The sequence below is a fragment of the Solanum tuberosum genome, unplaced genomic scaffold, assembly GCF_000226075.1.
Source record: "Solanum tuberosum cultivar DM 1-3 516 R44 unplaced genomic scaffold, SolTub_3.0 scf00100, whole genome shotgun sequence".
In the NCBI taxonomy this organism is placed as follows: Eukaryota; Viridiplantae; Streptophyta; class Magnoliopsida; order Solanales; family Solanaceae; genus Solanum; species Solanum tuberosum.
The window spans coordinates 1675972-1681655 of NW_006239024.1; positions in this window are offsets into that span (position 1 = coordinate 1675972).

Sequence of the window (5684 nt, forward strand, 5' to 3'; positions counted from 1 at the left end):
TATTGTAGATAAGTATTTGAAAAGAAAGGAAGGTAGTTCAAGGTAATTACAAGGTGGTATAGAAAGGTATGTATGGCTTTTCAATTTCCTACTATTTGACATGAAATCTAGACTCACCCTCAACACATAGATGCAGTCTACCAGCTCCAACACGACTTATGACCTTGTTTTCACTCTTTAACATGTGTGCACTTTCCAATATATGTTCATTGTCAAATCTGTACATATACATTGAATACCCTGCATGCGTTCTCCTTTTAACTAAATAAAGTCCATATATTATTTCAGCTGCTATACATTTCATTAATTGTGTAACTACTCTCTACGTTGTTATTCTTGCATTATATGATTATTACACGTCACTTGTTGACTACATAGTCCCACAACTCAAAATGCTATGACCACCAAAAGAATCATCTCAAATGTTAATGGAAAGATATTAAATGAATCTGATATTGATGGGTGGTATCCCAGGGGTGGAAGAATCACCTAGCATGGGTCGATCCCAATATTATGGGTGGTATCCCAGGGGTTAAAGGAAAGACTAGCATGGGTCGATCCCAATTTATATGTCTACCACTGATCAGCTGGTCATTCGGATTATATGATGTGCACAGAGCGTAAAGTAAAGAATGATAAAGTAAAGAAAAGAATGTAAAGTACCTGATTCCATAATATGAGAAAAGGTGGTCTTGTATCCTTACATTGGTATATGATTTCATTTGAGTTCTTATTTCACATACAGTACTTTATACCTTACATACTCAGTACATTCTCCCGTACTGGCGTCTCTCTCTCGGGGACCTGCAATTCATGTTGCAAGTACAGGAGCTAGTAGATCTCCCCAATAGGAGAACAGGACATCCAACGGCTATTGGTGAGCTCCAGGTTGATTCGGGGCTTTCCGAGTCTATAGCATGTATTTTGGTATTGTTTAGTAGCTGAGTGTAAGGCGGGGCCTGTCCCAACCTTAACCCCATAATGTTCTATCATTTAGAGGCTTTGTAGACTATGTATAGTGAAGTGTGGTTGTGTCTCGTGTCTTAGACATCATGGCCCCAACGGCCAAGTCATGTGCACTTTCTTTTGGCTTGTTAATACTGTCTAGTTTCATGAAAACATGCTATCCACTATGGCAGCACCTTTAAATGTTCATAGATAGAGCATGATTTACAGGTTGGTCCTCCTGAGCCTTCTCGGCAACGGGTGTCGGTCCGCCTTAGTGGGATTTTGGGTGTGACAACACCTTAGTCATAGGACCTTCAACTTCTAAGTAAATCATGAGTTCACACACAATATTGGCAACATGCACAAACCTCCACAGTATACCTTTTAAGGCTATGATCACAATGTACATAAGAAGTAAACACCTCCACCTTTCAAGTGGATCAATATACAAAGTAAGTAAAAACTTCCACCTTTCAAGTGGATCAATAGCTCAAGCATAATTATACTTCAACATGTAATTAGATCATTACTTACCCTTTGAAGGTCTATGGACCAACTCATCCCAAGCATATATCAATAGCACATTAGATAAGGGAATACCGTGATCCAACAACTCATAAATACATTAGACACATCATGATTTGCACATTATACTTCAATTATTCATCAACATGCATATAGCATCATGATCTAGTCAAATAGGGTTTAGAAGTATTACCCTAAACCAATTCAAGTCTAGGTGATCTAAACTAAGGCATTACATGAATAAATTCATCATTCTAGGAAGATCATATTCAAACCCTCAATTAGCCTCTTTCAAGGAACAACCTTAGACTATATCAATTTCACCCTAGAATTATAGGTTAATCATGAATACAAGTAGAATTACACCTAAGTCATGTTACTACATCATAATCAACTCATATTCAATCCACTGAATCAACTTCTAACAACATACATAATGTAGAGAAGAGCCATAACTAGGGTTAGGGGAAGACTCATGGATTCCTTGGAATTCAAGTTAAAATAATCTAAAAACATTAATATCATCGATAATAATCATAAATCACATAATTGAATCAATATTCAACAATTCCCTCATCATAAAGTCAATTTAGTAAAGAGGGGGAAATCATGGGTCCAAGGGGAATTCTCATCAAAACTCCATCAATACAATGTTAATTCATCATAAACAACCATATTAAATCATAATAAAACAATTGAATTCGTTTTAGAAGAAGACCCATGACTAGATTTGAAAACCCTAGATTTGGGGAATTTGGAAACATAGTTGAAGGGGCTTCTTGGTGATAGCTAACCAAGAATGAAGAGCTCCCATACCTTAGGTGTAGATTCCCATCAAAATCCCATGATAAAGACTCCATATTCATTCCCTAGATTGATTTTTTCTTGGTTCTTCAATGGAGGTTCTAGAGAGATGAGTTTTGGGAGGGAAAGGGGATTTTGAGTTTTGATTTGGGGTCTTGACTTGTGGTGTATTAATAGATTAGTTTAGGGTCCTATAAGTATATATAATTTATTAATTAACCACCTAATCGACCTCACTTAACCCCCACTTAATTAACTAATTAAACCCCTAACCCATAACTAACTAAAAACTGCCAACATACAGCCCAACCTACGGACAGCCTTCCACGGACCGTAGATCAATCTACTGGCCGTGGTTGGCTTCCGTGGTTTGGGACTGTGGCTCTAATTGCTGCAGGCCCAACGAGAAACTAAGTATGGAATCACGAGGTCCATCCACATACCGTGGTATGGTCTACGAGGCGTGGCTTGCCTCCGTAGATCACCACCAAGTGAGCAGACCATGCTGCCAAGACAGCTTTAGGGGACTGTTTTGGGATTCTTGGGTTCTAAATGATTTCATGTCTTAGATTAGGGTCTTATTAGCTTAAATAAGTGATTAATTAAATAAATAACCAACCCCCTAATCCCTTAATTAAATAACTAACTTACTCCCAAACACCTAACTTAAAACTAAACACTCTAAAACTGGCAGCATCTACGTTTGCCTATCCACGGATCGTGGATGGGTCTACTGGCCGTCAATGGCCTTCGTGGTTTGCACCTGAGGCTCAAATTTTCAGGCCTGGCCTTCCTATACTAAGTCCTAACCCACGCCCATGACCTACGGGGCGTGGATTGGTCTAAGGGGCGTGGATAGGAGTCGTAGGTCAAGCTGTTTTGACAGCTTTTGGGCAGATGTTGGGGTCCTCCTCAAGGGCCCCTTGGGTGGTCCTTGGGGAGTTGTACCCAAACTTTTAACCCCTAAACATGTCATTCTAAGTATGAGAGTCACTTCTACAAGTTTTCACCCTCAAACAACACTCCAAACTTCAACGACAAGACCCTTACAACTCACTAGTTTCCGGACGTTATAGTCGTGTCTTGACGTTCAACCCCTAAATTCCACAACCTTCACTTGTGAAACCATTTAACAACATATAACCAAGTTTCCAACTTTAAACTCACATGTGAGGCTCTAGTTTCACCTATTAGATTCCATTAGACTCTAGCTTGGTCTTACTAGATTTCCGGGTTGTTACACAACCCTTTTTGAATATGAGGTGTTACAACATGGTTGCTTTTGTAAATCAATTACTAAGGTATGCTAAGGTAAAATTCTCTTTTTCGTATCGCATGAATCCTAAAAATTTTAAATTATCGAATTATTCATTTTTTTTAGTATTGTATTGCTAGGAAGACCCTCTGTGAAGGGCATTGGTATGTTAGCTGATTTTATTTCTTGACTTTACATATCGTTATTCCACTTATAAAGTATATTTAACGGTTCAAGTTATTTTCCTCCAAAATTCTTATTCTTTATGTCTATTAGAAAGCTATTATCCTAAATGTGAGACCGAAATGTAGGAGAATTATATGGTCACACATCTATGGGGATGTTAAGTCATTCTCTATAGTCAAAACTTTTATGAAAATGTTCTCTAAAATGATAGTAAAACCAAATTTCGTACTCCATTCTTTTGATTATATACTTTTAAAGAAATCTTGTTTCTAAAAAGGATCATACTATTATCAATTTGGAATCTTCTATAATAACTCAAGTAGAGCATGTCAGTCACTATTTGTGTCATGACACAGGGGTACCCCCTAGATGTAACATGGTGTATAGAATACCGAAAGAGTCCATACAAGCCACTTAGTCCTAATAACATAAGAAAATATAATAATAAGAGTAAAACAAATTTCAAGTCTAAAAAGTTTTTCATAAAAGATAGCGGAAGTCTAGACACCTTGTCTCATCATAGCCATCTATTACAATCTTGAATGAAGGGCCTATCCCATACAACATGTCCAAAAGGGTAAAGTGAATGAAAGAAAGTAAATATAAGGAAATATGTCCTCGAATCATGAGGACTCACCAAGCTCGGGAAAACAATCAAGTCCAAGCTCTAGCCACAAGAATGATCACCTCGAGTACCGGACCCTACACTTGGGAAAATGTAGGCAAAAGTAGGTGTTAGTACAAAAATGCACTAAATATGATAGTCATGCATAAAAAAACTTGAAACATGCTAAAAGGGACATTTCATTTGAAAGCATGCAATTTACCAAGTTAAACATGATATAAGAGGTTAGAAACCATGAGTCATAAAACATAGGAAATATAAGGCATCATCATCTTTAAAACCTTTGAACTCATATACAAAGCTTCTTGAGTAACCATAGTTCATTATTCATGTTCTTGTTGTGGGAATAAGCCTTAACTGACATGTGACCATGTGAGCTATAACATGATCACCCGGTGTTACCCACACCGAAAAGTGGTGTCCTACTTGCCTAAGGTAGAACCATGGTTTGTTAACTTAGGTGGATCCACTAGCTAAATATCCTATGGGGGCACGTAATTTATGGGATAAGGAGATTGTTACTAGAAACCCGGTCTCAACTAACGTGAGGGCTTCCATCTCAAGAGATTGCTTCTAGAAACGCGGCCTCAACTAACGTGAGGGCTCCCATCTTAAATCAATATCCACTCGGTGCTAAGCATTAATCCCACAGAGTACTTATTAAGTCTTGCCTTAACTCATGTTCCATGGAAGGATGTCCTTGACATTCAATCCAACTTAGTTCATTAGGATAGCTCTTAGATCATGCATGAGAAAACCTTTCACCGTCCATGTCTACATGTAAATCTTAGATTCAATTAGGTGAGAAAGCCTTTCAACCTTAGAATTTTCATTATATGAGAAAACCTTTCACATCATGTTCATTATGTGTTCATGAGAATAGCCTTTCAATCAACACACCAACAATATCATAATCATTGACACTTAACTCTCAAAGTGTTCATAAAGCATTTACATGGATTTCATAAAACATGCATAATATCATACTCTACCTTTTCAAGGTTCAAAACTTACTTTCAATCAACAAATCTAAAATTCAAGCATTAGACATGGATTTCATTATAATTCATGTGATTCAATCACCTAATGCATAAATTCATAAAATTATTCTTTCACAACAAAGACCCACATCATATCATCAACTTTGAGAAATAGGAGAATTTCATGGGTTCATGGGGAAACATCATAAAATCATTGTAATTCATAAATTCATGCTTGATTTCATAAAAAGCTTCTTTCATAATCAAAACCCACATCATAAGATCACAATTGAGAAATAGGGGAAGTTCATGGGTTCTTGAGGATACATCATAAAAACCATAGGAAATCATCAATTCATGC